The 18,215-nt window shown below is 38.9% G+C and overlaps 1 protein-coding gene across 8 annotated transcripts in view; it reads right to left on the reverse strand.

Annotated features, from left to right (window-relative positions):
* Nucleotides 1–12,326, reverse strand: part of TRMT9B (tRNA methyltransferase 9B (putative)) — a 51,551-nt gene extending 39,225 nt beyond the window's left edge. For 5 of the 8 annotated variants that reach the window (XM_068942807.1, XM_068942811.1, XM_068942802.1 and 2 more), the window contains exons 1-2: nt 11,162–11,717; nt 2,898–3,025 (exon numbers count right to left, since the gene is read on the reverse strand). The gene's annotated coding sequence lies outside the window, so the exon portion shown is untranslated. Of the gene's footprint in view, nt 1–2,897; nt 3,026–4,375; nt 4,434–10,490; nt 10,851–11,161; nt 11,718–12,086 lie in introns of those variants that run through there. The other 3 variants (XM_068942806.1, XM_068942805.1, XM_068942804.1) reach the window with 3 other exon arrangements.
* Between the last annotated feature and the right edge of the window lie 5,889 nt (nt 12,327–18,215).

Consider the following 18,215-nt stretch of genomic DNA (forward strand, 5'->3'; position numbering starts at 1 on the left):
TGTAAAGTCAGCTTTATTGAATTCCTAAATATGTGGCTGAATTTTTGAAAGAAAGGAATTAGGCATGTTCAGGAAACAGTTTGCAGATAAAGCGCCAAATAGTCCAGATCTGGAAATCTACCTTCTATGGAAAGGTAGAACTTTTTCTGAAGCGACACAATGCACCTTCACATCTTCTCCTAGCTAGTTTAAGATGAGATCCATGTGTTATCTGCTATGAATTCCATTCTTATGCACTTAAATCTCATCATATAGAGGAGCTTTGCCAGATGCCAAACTGCTAGCACCATCAGACAGATGAATGTCTGAAATAGCAGGTCTTTCAAGTGATGCACATGCTGACACCTACATCTCCCCTCAAGGAAGTGAGCTCTCTGTTCTTAACCAAAGTCCCTTTGTTAAAATATGTTTGCCTTCTGTCTTGATTTCCTACTGTTTTCTATTATTAGTAGTATAAATTTCCTGTCTTGCCCTATTTTATAAGCTCCCTCTTCCTTTAAAAAGCTGAAAGTTTTAGCTAAAATATATTTTTTATAATTGGTATGCAACAATTAGAGTTTTGCACTTTAGTCTTATTTTCTCATTTCTGTAGAACTATCTCAAACGGTTAATAAGACTAAAATATTTTATATAAAACAGGGGCCATTAATTATCTGCCTTATTTTATGCTAGAAATTATGAATCTAATTACAATGGAAAATTATCTAAGCGTATCTATCTTTGCCATTCTTCGTGATGTTACCAAAGTTAGTGGCAGCCTTACTTATTGTCCAGGGAATAGGGAAATGCTAATTATATTGTCTGGCTCCGACTAGTCTGATAATACTTTATAAAAACAAAAAGCTATTGTATGTAGCCTATTTAAATCTAACATAATTGGACTGCATGAACAGAAGTTTAGAAGAACCCTAATACAGTGCTCGTTATTTAAAGAATTATATTTTATTTTTCCTTTAAAAAGTAAGAAAAAAATCATATCTTCATCATCTCCCATTCAAGCCACTCTTTCCTTTGCCCAGTCTCAACCAAAGCAGCTAGAATTCCTAATCTGACTTATTTCTCTTGATAGCCTACCTGCTGCATACACAGCATTTTTCAAAGGAGAGAAGCAGTGAGGAAGATTTTAATTGCAATATTGCAATATTTTTGCACATAAGCAAAGAGCAGGACAGACTTTTCTAGAGATATCCAGAAATGTCCTGATATTGGAGTATGACAATTACCAGATATATTCAGCAGCTATTTCTGAAACTGATACAAAGTGTCTCAACAGGTTATGCCCAAAAAAACACTGCAACTGAGAGAATTAGAGGGCAAAGAGGTAAAGAAGGTTATAACTACCGAAGGTAATGACGATGCTGTAGCTGACTGATGGAAAACTGAACTGTGCAGGGAGCTAGGTCTCAATATCTATAGCATACCTTGGGTATGAGCTATACATTCCTGTTTCCTGGCAACTGAGGAGCTGCTGGAATCCTGTTGGCAGTGAAGACTACTCAGACTCTTTGCTTTTAAAGGTACACTAAAGTACAAAATGTACATGCTATATTCCAACCCTCTATCTAAATATGTCACAGCAAGAAGAAAGATGTCAGCTTCACTGTGGTTTCGGTCTCAAAGTTTTTGCTAGCATTCTAAATGCTTTGTGTAACATTTGATCTTATTCTTTTTTCAACACTTTCATTTTAAGAAATTCTATGGTTCTCTTCTTTGGAAGTTGACTGGAAATTAATAACTACTTCTTATCAAAGTTTTATTTAACATGCCCTAGAGGTTTATTAAAAAGTCCTGAAAGAACTTTTGGCAGTGCTGAAGCTAAGCTGCAAGGTAGAACCACAAAGTTGCAGTGTCAGCGGTCATCTACTGCCTTACCAGCACCTTCTTTTGTCTCCAGAAATGTAAGGAAATCCAAGGGCAATGGGTTCGTAGCAGAATCTCCTTCCATTGATTTCATTGCCTGGATTCGTGAAAAGCAAGGATCTTCCACACAACCTCCACACAGAAGCCAACTTCGCTATCAAACTCATACATAGTGTTTAAAAAGAATAAATACATTTATTCTAAAATTTTGTAGTTATAATCAACTATATCTTTTATCCTGATCCACAAATGATATAACCACTAATCCATTACCCTCAGTTGCCGTATTATAATTGCCTCTTTAATTGCCCTTTATTTCTTTCCTATCTAGGAAATTTCCTGGATATCCTCAGGAGTACAGGATTTGGTTGATTGCCACCTCTTTTCTGTCCACAGAGACTGGAACACTGCCTGTTCGTTCTTGTGCCCCTCTGAGTTTTGGGGCTGCCACTGTTGAAAACTGTTGGCAAGCCTGCAAGGACCAGACCTGAACTCCAGCTAACAAGCCAAGTAGGAGCTAGGCTGAGCTTGTTCAAATACAGCTGGGTGTCTCCGAGCAGCACTCCCCAGTATGCCTGGCGTTGAGAACACATTTGCCCAGCATGGAGCCAGCTAACATTCAGCTGGGTCTCGCAGTTCAGGCTCTGCTCCAACTGAAAACATCTGTTCTGTTCAGGCTGAGCTGTCCCTGAAAGTGGAATAGCTGGGCTCCTGTAATGTTACCCTCACCTAAATCTCTTGCACAGATAAACTACAAGCCAGTCTACGAATAAATAACCGAGTCAGTTGTAACGCATCGTTCATCCCAGCTCCCTGCTGTCGTGTGCTTTTGACGTATACACTCTAAAAAAATTAGCCTCAGGCTACCTTACACAATTCAGGTCCCATTCTCCTGTCATATCGTAGGTTGTGTCTAAACTCACTCGTATACAAATAGTAGACTCTCCTGACCTGCTGCAGAACGCTGTATGTCATGCAGTACTGTGTTTTCCCCGACAGACCCAAGAAAACCTCCCCGTCAAAGCGAGGGAACTCACAAATTGGAGTCACATTCTGCATCAGACTTCAGAACGCCTTCACTGAAGAGCTGGGCAGGAGGTGGCAGATTCCTTTCCACCGCTTGTCTGAGATGTCAGTCTACATTTCTGATAAATGTCGTAGGTTCCTACAGGAGGGAGGCAAGGCCACATTTCGTGACAAGAGGAAAATATTCCGAAGCCAAACACATCAACAAACATTTTGCTGCCTTTTTTATCTGAAAACATTACGGAACGAGTGGGCTTAAACTTTGAGAGTTTAGATGTACTCTCCGTTCCTCTTTAAAACCTGTGAACTAACTACCAACAAATAACTGCCAGCATTAAAGAAATACAGTGCCTCAGATTCATGATCTTAGTTCTGTAAGTGCTGAATGATAGTCGCTGCTCAAGGGAAGCAACTCGTGTGCATAAAGAGTTTCATGTGCATACGTTCTGTGGAATCCCAATTTGTTGAGTGAGACATCACAGCGAATGAGCATCTCCTGTTAAAGTCTTTGTTAAGCAGCTGCGTGAATGGCTGTTAGTATGATGAGAGGACAATTCCTCCATGAGCTATTGTCAGTGTTATGCAAAACAGAAATTATATTAAAAGAAGATAGTAAAAACATTGTGAAAATGAGTCATTAGACCTGGAGTTGGAGTTGATAAGCACTGAGAAACATTTTGATATATTCCTACAGGGTATATCATGATTATTACTGTCTTCCCGGGGGAAAAGGTGATTCTTGCAGAATAATTGTAGCTACAAGAATTTTAGTTACTAGTTCTCAGATTTCTGTGATTCTCCCATATGAGTTTTGAAAATACACAGTATTCTATCCAGCTATAAAAAAGTCAAAGGACTTACTCAGATGGTAATCTGTAAGAGATTTCAAGGGAAGAAGGGTTTTTTGAAGTCTAGGCTTACAGTCATGAGAAATGTTTTGCCTCACAGCCTTCTCGTACCCCTGCTGCCTAACTTCAGGGCTCAATGCTGCTCTTATCAACTAAATTGCATATTATATCTACTTTAATAAAAACAAAGAAACCTTCTGGGGTCAATATGTTCAAGCATCTCAAAATTATCTAAGGGCTTTGTTCTCGTTATGTTCTCAATGTGGTTCCCTTGAGCCCTTAAGCACTGAGAAGAAATAGGGCCTATTGTCTGATATTCCTATGAGCTAACCCTGCAAATGCAGCCCCTGTTCCACTCCTCACCTGTCCCACCATAAATCAGAGGGAACTGCACTGAGATCAATGAGGCTGGAATCTGACCTTCCCCTGCTTTTATTCTATCTGCTGAACAACATGAAATGAGATCAAACCTATCCTTGGCAGCATGAGAAGAAAGGTAGAAGAGACTCAGGCCCAGTGTATCTCTCTGGTGCACTATCAACTTGACAGATAAAGTCTAAATATAAAATATGTAGGAATCCAAGTAGTTCTGCTTTTTTTTTTTTTCCCTAATCAGGAATGGAGGTTAATGAAGAATTTACCTTCAGAAAAAAAGGTCTATATATCCAATCCACAGGTATCTTGCATTTGTCACAAGACCTAATACAATCAACACAAATAAATGTTTTGAGCAATAGACAAGTAAACGCTCAGCTGAGCTGCTGGCACTTCAAAATACCTTAAATTCCATAACAAAAAAATGTCAAGAGATTTATTCACTGTACAACAGTTTCTACATACTACAGCTGATAGAAATTTGATTGTCTTCAGTTCCTCCACTGGTAAAATGATTCAGTTATTGTCATTGATGTAGCTAAGAATCTTTAATAATCAACATAAATTCTTTAAATCCTCAAAGCTTCTCTATTTTTATTTTCCATATTTGATAGTATTGATAATATGTGTAAACACAGAAATAATCAAGTCGAACTCAAAGTAATGTATTCTTTTTGCCAACAGCTTAAAGAACGAGTTCACTTTCAGTAGACTTCCAAGCAGACTTCAGATAAATATAATGAACTGAATACTTCTAGACACTACAACCATTGTCAATAAATGCGATTTCAAACTGAGGGGCCACTCATTCCTATTGTCGATGCTTGGCTGGAGTCAAACTAGTGGTTTTATGACCAGACTGGAATCTGAGGATCATAACTTTCCTGATGCTTTGTCAGATTTACAAAATTTCTCTAAAACAGTATACATCTGGGTCAAATCTGGGTCAAATTCTTTTAGATTGTCCATGCCTTCCACTGAGGCCAATAATATTTCTAAATGTGCTTTAAGATAGAATTCTACTGTGAAATGTATTATTTCACCAGAGTATGTGTAAGAGCCTCTGCATCTAGATTAACTTAGAAACAACAGGATTGATATTTCTTTGGAACATTGTTTCTTTAGACACTTTTTAAAGCCCAGACATTTATAATTTAACTCTTCTTAATATGTTTATTATTTTAACAGAAAGACAAGCCATTTTGATATTTCAGTTTAATTTGCAATTTTCACATCATATGGATTCAGCAAAATTAACAGAAAACAAAAACAGACAATATGTAATCTTGAATTTAGCACCATTCAGATCACCACTAGATGAAACAAAGATTTATCTAGGTAATCCACATTCTGAAATCCAACTGGTTACAGCAGAAGTTCTGCATGTGACAGCACTGGAGGATTAACTCCTCCTCTGCGTATCTGTGACATACTTCCCAACCATGTGTATTCCAAGAGTTAAGCATTTTCTTGTTATTACAAATTTCTGTTTGTAGCATGTCAGAAAGATTTTAAGTAAGGCAAGGCGCTTAATTCTCATTTTTTCTTACACAAGTGTAAATCAGAACTACTGAAATGAAAGTTATATCAGTGGAATGAAGACGGATAATACTAATAATAGTGTTATTTTTTTCTCTTAATAAACCACTTAGCAAAATTGGTTTCTAGTCCATATGTAAACCTCCTAGACTTTATGACAGAAAAAAAGATGAATATAAACCAATTTATAAAGATTGAAAGTGCCAATAAAGCATTTTGTATTAGGAGACAGATTCAGTAGATCAGTGCTCAGTAGAGCATTGTTTTTTTTTTTAACACAGTAGAATATTTTAAGATTATCTTGAATAAAATTGTTTTAAAAAGAGAGCCAAAGAAGGTTTTGTAAGGACAGGGAGAAAATTGTCCTAAATATTGGGAACTGTATTGAATACAAATCAGTTCTGTCACATTTTTTAGCTTGAAAAGGCCATTATCTGGCAAAAGCAAATTGCATCTTCAAAGCACATATACAGCATTGGGCTGAGGGCACAGTGACTAGCTTTCTATGGAAATCAGAGACAGGCTCACTTCCCTTTTGAATTTTATACCCATGCTTTGCAAAGCCTAAGTTATTTTATCCAGAGAAACCATAATTGGTACAAATGTGAAGAATGGAGGCAGAAATGGCTTTAAATATACTAACATGAGCAAAAAAACCCATTCATTTTACCATTGTTTCTTAAAATGTCAGCAATGCTAATAATACTATATAATTCTAACAGGTTATTATAAATTATCTATCTTCTTCAAGTTCAACACACGATTTTTATGTCTTGTGGGTGTAAAGAAATTAACAGGCACTATCTCATTCTAGCTGCAGATGACTTGGTCCACTATTTACAGCCTTGTAGTTAGTAGCATTTATTTTCTTCTGACAGGCAGAAAAATTCATCTTATTCTTTATATTAGTTTAAATACATTGGCTAATATTTGAACAAGATTATTGTCAGGGGGAAATTTAAAGCCAGGCAAGTCAAAGAATTAAAATCTAGCAGGTCACAATGAACTAATTCCTTCTACAAGGATTCTTTAATGTTCTACAAGGAACTTTGGCTGATCAAAAAATTGCTAAACCTTTCTTTCCCATCATAAAACTACTTTAATGCTCCATACTGTGCTAGGAATGACTCGGATACTAGTAATAAAGGAATTTGCTTCAGGATACATAGCTTTTTATTAGAAACTCACATGCTAACAGGAAGAGTCCAATTCAGCTTAGATTATCATGCAGTATTTGAGTGGAGGAGAAAACCATGCATTTCTAAGTCCTAGTACAGCAATTTGTTTTATATTTTACACTCATTGTGTCATATATTTTTCATTATAGATTTTAGAGGGGTCCTAGATGCCTAACAAAAAAATTATTTCTAAATATTTAGGGTTTTTTATTTAATTTTCAAAAATTAATGTATGAAATGCTGCCTGCGTTGAAGTACAAAACTCTCTTGACTTTAAAGATGACAAATTTATTTTTTTGAGTATTTATTTACACTCAGAATCAGTTTGGCCTTTCACCTATATGCTTTTATATATCAATTTATCATTTAAAATAATCAAATATAATAAATAATAATTTGTTCTGTATGTTCAACAAATTTGTTTGCCCTGCAGCAATTTGCAAAAGGTGAGAGAGAAAGAGACTGAATAGACTCAAAATAACTTTGGAATTAACACTCAAAAGGGAAAGTAAGATCAAATTAATATAATACATAGATATCTTACAGTTACTTCAAAGTGAAGAGGCAGTTATGCCCTACAAGGTTTATTTAAGATTATGAAGTAGGCCTAAAATATGTGTTTAAAAAAAGGGGGACGGATCTATTTGCTTTTGGCATTAGAATTATAAGACATGCTCAGCCTGTAAGGATCATGACATTTGGAGAAATAATGAAGATGCAAGAATCAGTGGAAAAGAGCCGAAAAACTGAGAAATGGAGGTTTAGTTAACATCATGGGTATTTTGTAACGGTTTTATAACTTCTGGGCTTCCATTCAAGTGTGAGAGTTGATGACAGCTGAGCTAGCCAAGAGATTGTGCCAGCAACCTTGGATTAACTGTTTCAAACTAAAACAGAGCATGATTTGTAACACCATTTACCATGAGATTTCTTTTTCTTAATTTAAAAGCCGACCCCCCACCCCCCCACCAAAAAAGGGACAGGATCAATTTCAAAACAAACCCTTTACAAGTCACCTTTAAATCCATCATCAACTCTCGTTCTAACATACAAGTTTCATGTTAGCTTAGCTTCTTCGATCAGCTCTCCTAAAAAAGTTCCCCTCCATTCTAGGAGAACAAGGACAACGGATGCTTATATGTCCAGTGATGATTTGTCCTGCAATTTCATGGTGGGGAGACTCTGAAGTTGAAGGTATGGGACCTGTGGCTTTTAATTTGGTTTGCAAGGTAATGGGTATATAACTCTTTACGTCTTATAAAAACTAATTGCAATTCTTGTATAAGTGGTCACACAAAATGCATGTTCATGGTCAAAAAAGAGCATCTGAGCAACACTTGTTCGTAGGCCATGAGATGTGTAATATGGCAACACTCTGGCTGAATTGTTGAGGTAAAATAATACAGGGCCTGTCTAGCAGGTCCAGAAGTCTTCAGTTATGCTCTCATGTTCACACCATAAAACAGTGCTGGATAGTAATTACCTGATATTCTCTGCAGGTTCCATCTACCTTCATGATCAGATTTTTCGTCCCCTGCCAATAGCATATGGACTAGTTCCAACAGGAAATAATTCAGGACAGTCCTGTGACCTGTTTTATCCAGCAGACCAAACTACATCATCATAATAACTTCACTGGCTTTATAATCTATCCAAAGTCACCTATTCTAAAAAAGTGCTTAATTTAACTGCTGTAGCAATTACTATCTTGAACTGGAAATGCTTAGGCTGAGCTAGAGTAAGGCATTTAATAAATAGCATCACAAACTTATTCTTTTTCATTTAGGCATATGACATTTAGTAGTACAGTTTAACCACCATGGTTACACTCGTTCGGAAATCACAAGCTGTAAAATCATGAGTCTATCAAAATAGAAAATTAATGTTTTCTTATTTATTTTAATGCATTTGAAACACAAGATCCTCCTCAGAAGGTAAATTTAAATAACTACATAGAACTTAAGTTCCCAAAGTTGCCATATTGCATAATCTGCCAAGATTTGTCAATCATTTACACAAATTTTCAACAGATCTTTAACAAGGTAAAATGTAGTTACCAAATTCAGATTGCAGGATTTTGAAACTGTTTATTTAGACCTTAAAATGATGATATCGACACAACAGTACTTTTACTCTATTTTAATAAAAGATATTATCTCAGGCGATTGGTACTGGGTCCAGTCTTGCTCAACGTATTCATCAATGACCTGGAGGAAGGGACAGAGTGCACCCTCAGCACGTTTGCTGCCATTCAAAGGGACCTGGACAGGCTGGAGAGATGGGCGGAGAGGAACCTCCTGAAGTTCAACGAAGGCAAGTGCAGGGTCCTGCACCTAGGAATAATCCCGTGCGCCAGTACAGGCTGGGGGTTGACCTGTTGGAAAGTAGCTCTGCCGAGAAGGACCTGGGAGTGCTGGTGGACGACAAGCTGACCATGAGGCAGCAGTGTGCCCTTGTGGCCAAGAAGGCCAATGGTCTCCTGGGGTGCATTAGGCAGAGTGTTGCCAGCAGGTCGAGGGAGGTGATCCTGCCCCTCCACTCAGCCCTGCTGAGGCCTCACCTGCACTACTGTGTCCAATTCTGGGCTCCCCAGTACAAGAGAGACATGGCCCTACTGGAGAGAGTCTAGCGGAGGGCTACAAAGATGATGAGGGGACTGGAGCATCTCTCCTATGAAGAAAGGCTGAGAGAGCTGGGCCTGTTCAGCCTGGAGAAGAGAAGACTGAGAGGGGATCTCATCAATGGATACAAGTATCTGAAGGGAGGGTGTCAAGAGAATGGGGCCAGACTCTTCTCCGTGGTGCCCAGTGACAGGACAAGAGGCAACGAGCATAAACTGAACCACAGGAAGTTCCATCTGAACATGAGGAAAAACTTCTTTACTGTGAGGATGGACAGAGCATTGGAACAGGTTGCCCAGAGAGGTGGTGGAGTCTCCTTCCCTGGAGATATTCAAAACCTGGATGCAATCCTGGGCGATGTGCTCTAGGTGACCCTGCCTGAGCAGGGGGATTGGAATAGATGATTTCCAGAGGTCCCAGGGGTGGGACTAGATGATCTCCAGAGGTCCCTTCCAACCTCAACCATTCTGTGATTCTGTGACCTCACTATAAACTTGTCTTTCTTCAGCACCCTGTCAAGCGCTTTTCACCCTTTCTTTCTCAGCTGAAGCATAACTCCTGTAGAAATCTTTTATAACACAGATTGCTGCAGTGCTAAGAGACCTATCGAAGTAGTCTGATCTCACCCCTCACAGGCTAAATAATTCTAACTATCTGCTTCTCTAACAAATTCAACTATCCAAGCTACCAAAGCTCATATTTCACAAAAGCATCCAGTTTGTCCCAGTAATTCACCATCCACACTGGTAAAAATAGGATTTTATTTCTGATTACAGGTTTTCCTGGTTTTCACTCTCTGATATTGTCTTTTGTGATACAATTTTTTTAGATTAGAAGAGCGTATTACTGCCTAATGATATTTCCCTGGAACTTATATGCCATAATCAAGTATCCATTTAGTTGTCTTAAGCTCTTTCTTACATTATGCCATTATAAGACATTTTCTTTAATTTTCAAACAATTATTGTAGTTCTTTTTTGTGGCCTCACTATTTTTTTCCATGTAAACACTGTAATTTCATTATCAGTTTACAATGGTTTTACCTTTCAGGTTGGCCTGTTGACTTTACCTACGGTGACTCTTCTCCGCTACTGTATGAGCTCCTGGATGTGAAACTGGCATGAACTAATCTGAAACAGCATAAATGTGTGGCAAAAAAACAAAAAAACACAGTGCAAAATAGTAAGGTGCACTTGGTCAAATGCAAAGGGATATTAAGAGGGCACATAAATCAGCAACAGTAAGAAAGTGGCATATAGGTTAGATGTAAATGCTTCAATATGAATAGTCTTCAGTAAGAAGCATTCATGACTAAGACTCTTACAAAATTCATATCCCTCTTTCCTTTCTGGGAAGTAACAAAATGTCACATATAGAAGTCATATCACCTTTCTATTCCTACTCATTAGTTTACTACTCCAAAATTTCCATTAGTCTTTTTCCACAGCATCAGACCTGGAGCATTGATTGAGTTGATTATCTGCTATCTTTTTTAAGTGCCACTGATTTTCACACTACCATGCTGTAGAGTAGGTCTATATCATTTGTACATAGATATATGACCTTGCATTTAGTTGTATTAAACATTTATTTTCTTGAATAGCCCACTTGAGCAAATAATCCAGACTATTCTATACCAATTATTGTGATATCTGCTAGTTTTGTTAGCATTTATTTCCATATCATTGATTATAATACTAAGACTAGTACTTACCTTCAATGAAGCACAATAGGAAGAAAACAGATTCAACAATGATTGCTGTCAGAGGCAGTTGAATCCAGTGGACTTTATGATCCAGCGGTTTTCTCCTATCCCAGCCCAACAGATGTGAGGCTGCTGCTGCATTCCCATGTCTCAACGTGCAGCCAATAGCTGGGCTGAGCCTGTACTCCCAGGGGGCACACGTACACATACACACACGCACAAACACTCTAAAAATTATACACACACACACACAACCGGCCACATAGACCAACAGAGAGAGCAGTGTCTTTACCAGCACCCACATGAACACAAGCAGTGCTCACACAGATGTGAACCGGCCAGACCCTGCTCCTCCTGTTTGGCCGATCCAGACTGAAATTCGCCGGCATTCACATACACACACAGCACAGATCTCCCCGGAAGCTGGCCTCAGACACTCAGCCTGCGCAGCCGCTGGCCCCCAGACCCTAGCCTGCCCCAGGCGGCTGGTGCCCAGACCCTCAGGCCCCGCAGGTTGCTGGTCCCGCTCCAGGGCTGGCACTGAGACCTCCCCTCCTACGCGCCAGCTAGTCTGACTTGAAGCTCGTTAGCATTCACACACACAGGCTCAGAATAGAGAGCACACCCACACAGAAGACAGTTAGGAATAGGATTAATGAGAAGATAGGACAGACTGTGATGATCAAGTGAAGGGCTCAATCAGGCAAGGCTACTGACAAGCCACGCACTCAGCTGGCCCCTATCACTCCCTTTTCCCTCTATTTTCCTACATTTATTCGTTCCCAGCCCACCTTGATCCCTACTTTTCCCTGCCTTCTGTCCTTCCCCTAAACAACCCAAAGGAAGTTTCACACATGCCCACAACCCCCTTAAAATACATGTTTTATACAATCCCAAAATTCTCTCCCTCTGTAACCCACAGCAATTCCCATACCCTTTTAGGCAATCGCTCCATTTGGCTTGCATCGCTTTCCAGGAATAGAGTTGCTTTGGTTGACTCCTCTCCAAGGGGTTTCAGGCCATGGTCAATGGGCAAATCGTTCTCCTTTGATGGTCTTCAGGGAGCAGCGGATGCAGGGTGCTCTGTTTCCACTGATCAGCATACTGAGGTTCCTCCACTGGTCACTACTGGTCCTCTAATTTTCACCGAGTCTTTCTGTTTAATATGATTAGCCTAGTCAGAAAACCTGAAGACTACCATTTGTAGATAATCACTGTCACAATGACGACTGCATTTTGAGCTTTATAGCACGAAAATGCATTTCCAGCTTACTCTCTTTTAGCAGTAAGTTTCCAATGACCTCCAAGGTCATTGATTTTCTCAAAACTATCAGGTTGGTTCTACTCTTTTCTGTTTTTTGCCAGAAACTCTACAAGGTTTTCCACCAGAAGAACATAGCAACAGCTGGAATGTAAGAAAAAAAGAAAGATAAAAAGATGATTTTACAGAGCTATGTAATTCTATTTCAGTCTGTTCTACTGACTTATGAACTTGCCACAGCTGATAACGTCTTGAGTTACAAGTCACAATGGATCCATTTCTGTCCCACATGTCAGACTAAAAAGGTAGTATAAAATTATATACTGACAATGAATTCCAAAATTCTTTTATTTTGAACAAAAAATGTAGCAGGGTAGACTAATACGATTGGGCAAAATAGCTTTGAATACATATACTATCAGAGGCATTTTTAAAAATATACAGCTTTGTCACATTGCAAAAAAGCAAGAATAGAATGAAGGGCAAACTACAAGCTTAGATTTTACTGTCCTAGACTTTTAGCAAACTTTAACAAAATGGGGTAAGCTAAAATTAAGGCTGAAGTAAAATCTACTGTTTTTTTCCTACAAACACCATAGTATAAAATGGAAATGATGGAATGCAGATAAGCAGGAGGAGGGATGCTAGTCTCTATTTTCCTGCAGTGGTATTAAGTAGTTAAGGAAATTAATATTTTTGGATTTATGTTTCCATTTCAAATTATATTTTTCTCCCTGTTCCTCTACCCTCTGCATTTCTTGTCTCTCACTCTCCAGCTTTTACACCCTTCTCCTCTTCCTATTTATCTTTCTTTTGCTTTTTTCTGCCACTCTCTTCTCCCATTATCATCACACTAATTCGTTTTTCTGCCCCCCTCTTCTTCTATAGTGCATAGTTAAATATCACAGAGCAAGGAGGGACAAACATGGCCCAGAGCAAAGGGACTGATTCTAGTCCTTCCACTCTCCTAGATTTCATGATAGTGACAAGGCTTGATTCCATGAAGTGTCATGCAATAAATATATGGCAATGTAATTGGAAAAATAGCAAAAACTAATCACCGATACCCATCAATAGTCTGCTGACACCCTTCTTTTGCCTTTGCCTATAGCTTCTTCATAAGTTATTCTCTGAGACACTTGTACTTTTGTAATTGGCTCTGCTTAGACTTGCAGTTCAGAGGGGCAAAAAGTAGTTCAAGCTTATCCTAAACACTGAATGAAAGCTGTGTGATACTGTTTGGTTTTACTGCAAAATGTTCAAGATTCCTTGCCTGTGGATTTCTCAGGGCTGGGGATATTTTTTATCGGAAATTCTTCCACTTCTAGGGAAAACATCAATGGGAACACGACTGATACTCTGGAAGAGGAGCTCTATTACTAGGCCACTTGTGTGCCAGTTAACTTTTTAAGTCATGTTAAGTGGTCTCTGCTTCAGTTTTCTCATCTGTAAAATTGCATAAGAGTACTTCCTGTCTTCAGTGTACTTTCAGACAAAAAGCGTCGCATTTATAAAAAAGCAATGTTTTATATCTTCTCTAGAACTCCCTTCCTCTAATAGCTTTGCACGCTGGCCTAGAATGAAACAAGAAGTGACTAAAGGAAATACACACACACACGCACAAGAAATTTTTGTTCCTTTTCAGGGCTACTGTAAAATCCTGTCCTTTTCCCTCTCTTCCTTAGAAATGGGTAAGAAGGTGTAGAATTGTACTGGAAACAGATTAAGTATATACATTCTATAAGATGTTTTCTATGCAGTTTTTTAAATCATGTCCAAATCATTCAACGTCAGAGCTGAGTGACATTCTTGCCATCCACGTGCCCGTTTGCCCATTCTCCCAATTGCTTCAATGGGTGACTGATTTTAAGTTCAGACTAACCCCTATGATAAAACCTCCTATTAAACCTCAGATGATTTCATGAGTGATTGATGTCTTGACCCCTTAACTTCTGTGTATTCTCCAGAATTTTGACAACTTTGAATTTTAATACATCAGAATTCAGTTTTTGCAGCTTGCCTGAAGAGGAATGCTTCTTGCATTGCACTAGACAGCACAGCTGTCAGAGATATAGCTCCTTGTATTTCTTTCATATTGCTTTGGTGCTGTTTGTGTTCTGAGGTTTCAGTAGAGTTTTGTTTATAGACTTTAACAGCATCAATACATATCTAGTGTCCCAAAAGCGTTTAGCTGCCATGTCCCACATTGTGAAATTAATGCCACACAGCTGAAGACTTGCCTTGAATTTGTCCTTGTAACATCTCACTGGTCTCCCTCTTGTTTTAAGGTCATGGAAAATAGTTCTGGCAATCTGTTACTTGACATATGCACCAGCATAGTTAGCAGATGGACTAACCTAGAGGAGCCTTCTGGAGCATTATTTTTATGCTGAGTATTTAACAACGTTCTAAGACTTTACTGCTCAGGATTTTATCCTGCCAGCAACAGACAATGCAGCAGCGTATTTTGTGTAGTCTCAGTAAGAAGTTAGAGGGGCAAATCCTTTTAAAAGGCAAGCTTGTGGCTATGGAGCATCAGACTGTACTGTGATCTAGAACAATGGCATTACTTGCTTGGAGGACATTATCCTCCAGAATTCACTCCCCGTCTCCTAGCGACGAGGCTGCTCTCCCTGCCTTTGCAGTGACCTGACAGAGCAGTGACGCTAATTCTCTTTATTTCCGTCTTGCAGTAAGGCCAGTGGAAATACTGTAACTACTTCTCCAACTTTATTTTTCTGCAAAAGAAATAGCTAAATGCATCACACAGATTTTATTGTACTGTAAAGCAGAGGAAGATCTCTTCCTCTTCTTGCTCTATATCAAATGATGTGATGCAATATCTCTAATTGTACATATCCCTAATTATATTACGCTTGTCAGCACCAGCTATAACATAGGATAAGGCCTGCTGTTTTCTGTCCCACTTTGCCTTCAAACTGACATTCAATATATGTCCGGGTTTTCCTTATTCCCTCTTCACAGATGTTCATATCACCCATCTAATCAGAATCTCCAGTCTGTGGGTAAGAAAGTGCACCAGATCTCTAATAGACTTGGGAGGCCAGATAAAGGCTGCTGAGTGAAACAAGACAAGCAGATAATCCTGTGAGAGGAGCAGGAGCAGGAGGGCAGAAAGAGGAGCAGCTTCCCTGCTGATTCTCTTGAGAGTGATTTTGAAGCATTGCTGGATTTTTGGTTGGTTGGTTGTTTTGGATAGCCCTCTGCGCTGTATTGTCCTAACCAATAACAGCTGCAGCACTAAATAGGCAAAGGGTACTGAAGCCTTTCTGCCGCTGTGCAAAAGCTTAGAAGAACAAAACAAACTGATGATTATGTCAGTAGTGTTTACTTACATAATTTTATTTCCTTGCCAAGGATAAGATTTGTGGCTCTTCAATAAGCTCACGGGCCTACACCTTGAATGTTTTTCTTGTTTTCGTAATAAAGAAGGGAATTGCAAAAGTTTTCTTTGAAAAAAATGACAACACAACTCCCTGCTCAAAACTCACAAAAACCCAAGAAGCTAATATATACTGGAGAAAAGCCAGAATTACCAGAATTGAGAAAGTGATTACATAATTTTCTGAGAACAGCTCTGTGAAGTTCAGGCCCTGAGGCCATGCCATACATCAGTACAGTCGGAGATAAGCTGCCATGGATCCCGGTAAAATTCTCTATATCAATATTAAACTCTTCTCTGTTTATCTCTGATATATAAAAATAGCCTCAGCTCCCAGGACTGTCTTAATAGCTCTGTCAATGGACTGTTCTCACTTTCTAACAATGCTGTTAATACAGAAGACACTAAATTCTACTGCTAAGTAACTGTATGTACATCAGCTGAAAACAAAATGCCCATGTGCTAGAGAAGAAAAACATTGGAAATATACATCAGGGGTTATAGAAATAAGTATATGATTTAAGAAATATTTTCTTTAAAAGCAGATCTACTGAAGGACCCGGACGGAGATTTGCATAACCTGCCTTCACGATTTATCAATATCGAAAACCAGACACTATTGCTGAGCTTCCTTTGCATTCACAGTAAACAGCATGAACTGAAAAAATTCCTATAACTGCTTATGATCTTTAAATGCCATGCTTTTGGGGGAGGGCTATATACTAGCCATAAACTTCAGCATCTCTGAAAATAATAGTTTGCAATGTGAGTAAGAAATTACAGTCTTCCTAATCTTGGTGAATTCCCCAGGAATCCAATTTGGAGCATTGAGGACAACTTCAAGGACAAGTTTCCACCCAGACAATGTAAAGCCTTAAAATTATACTTACTTTAACACTTTCATCATCAAGCACAATCAAGTACATTTCTTAGATACAATCATTGTTACTTGATCAGTATATCAAATATGTACGGCCGAAATTCTAGTCTGAGGCCTGCTTTCACAGTGTACAAAGGTATTTTCCAGGTCTGGGTTAAGCTGCACAACTACACAAGCAGTGTCAGAAACATGCACAGCCTTTTACTTTAACTGCTGGGTTAAGAGCAGGAACAGGAGGAAGTGGTCAGCTGTTAGAGTAGCACAAAGTGCCAAAATGGCCATTCCCTAGCTCCTCTGAGGGAAAGGCAGTAGTTCACCAGCTGGACCATGCTGACCTAGACTACAGTAGAAGAAGGTTATTGAGATTGCCACTGCTGCATACAAGCCAGGCACAACCTAAAATATGGCATGTTTCATACTCATGTGACTATGCTGCCATCAAGACACGCTTACCTGAGGTTGCCTTCTTCCACAGCAGACCCCAGCCATGCAACATTACCACCATGAGGTATGGAAGATGCAATGAAATTACTAACTAGGCAGGCATGGCCAGAGTGTGTCCATACCAGAGAAGTGCATACGGTGAGCTCATCATGCTGGTGAGCTGATTGAAAGTCTGCCTGTGTTCAGATAACATGACATGACATGAGTGAGTCTGGGCTCAGATATGGGCTGAAGGCCTACACTTCAAATCCGGTACAGAAAGAGAATGTGCTGAATGTCCCCAATATGAAGATTTTTCAATTTAGACAGCCACAAAGCTAGATGATCTCATGCAGAACTGGTTCCCTTTGTTATGTGCCAGGTTCCCCAAATTCACTGCTATTTGCAAAATTGCCACTCACAGCCACATGAAGTCATTTCAAAGAAAAACTGTTCTCAATTTTTATTAGTAGTTAAAGGGAATCTGGAGAGATGAACACTACAATCATCCATTACCTGCAGTTGTCAAGGTAACAGCTGCTTTAGGATTAATGCCCACAAGATAGTTTCAGTCTTTCATCACAAACACTGCAAACTCCCATGTGTTAGTCAGCTGGATACTTGCCAGGCCTTTCTTTTTGGTGTTCTTCCTGGGACAGTGCTTCTGTTAGCTTTTCAAGAGGAATATACTGGCCCCAAATCACGAGGGACTTTTAAAATTGCATGTTTATTCTTTTTTTTAATTTTATTCTCCAGCAGGCATAAAACTATTGCTATTTCACCTCTCCCATGTCCTTTTCCAGAATGGCCCATTTATCTACCATGCTAAATATATCACTTTTCTAATTTAATTCTGTGAAAATACATTGCTCCTCTCTATCGTGAGAAATTTTTAATGAACTTTTTTCATAGTCCCACTACATTTTTTTTTCCGTTTTATACCCCTAAAAGAGGGCATTATATCTTTTCTTAAAATAGGATAGATTTTCCTCAAGAAAGGATGTCTGGCACTAAGAAATTAGACTTCCTAGGATTTTCCAAGCATCCTACAGGGCATAGCCCTCAAGGCCGAACAGAGATTTGGAGAAAATTGCCC

This window comes from Struthio camelus, chromosome 4 (assembly GCF_040807025.1).
Source record: "Struthio camelus isolate bStrCam1 chromosome 4, bStrCam1.hap1, whole genome shotgun sequence".
Taxonomy (NCBI): Eukaryota; Metazoa; Chordata; class Aves; order Struthioniformes; family Struthionidae; genus Struthio; species Struthio camelus.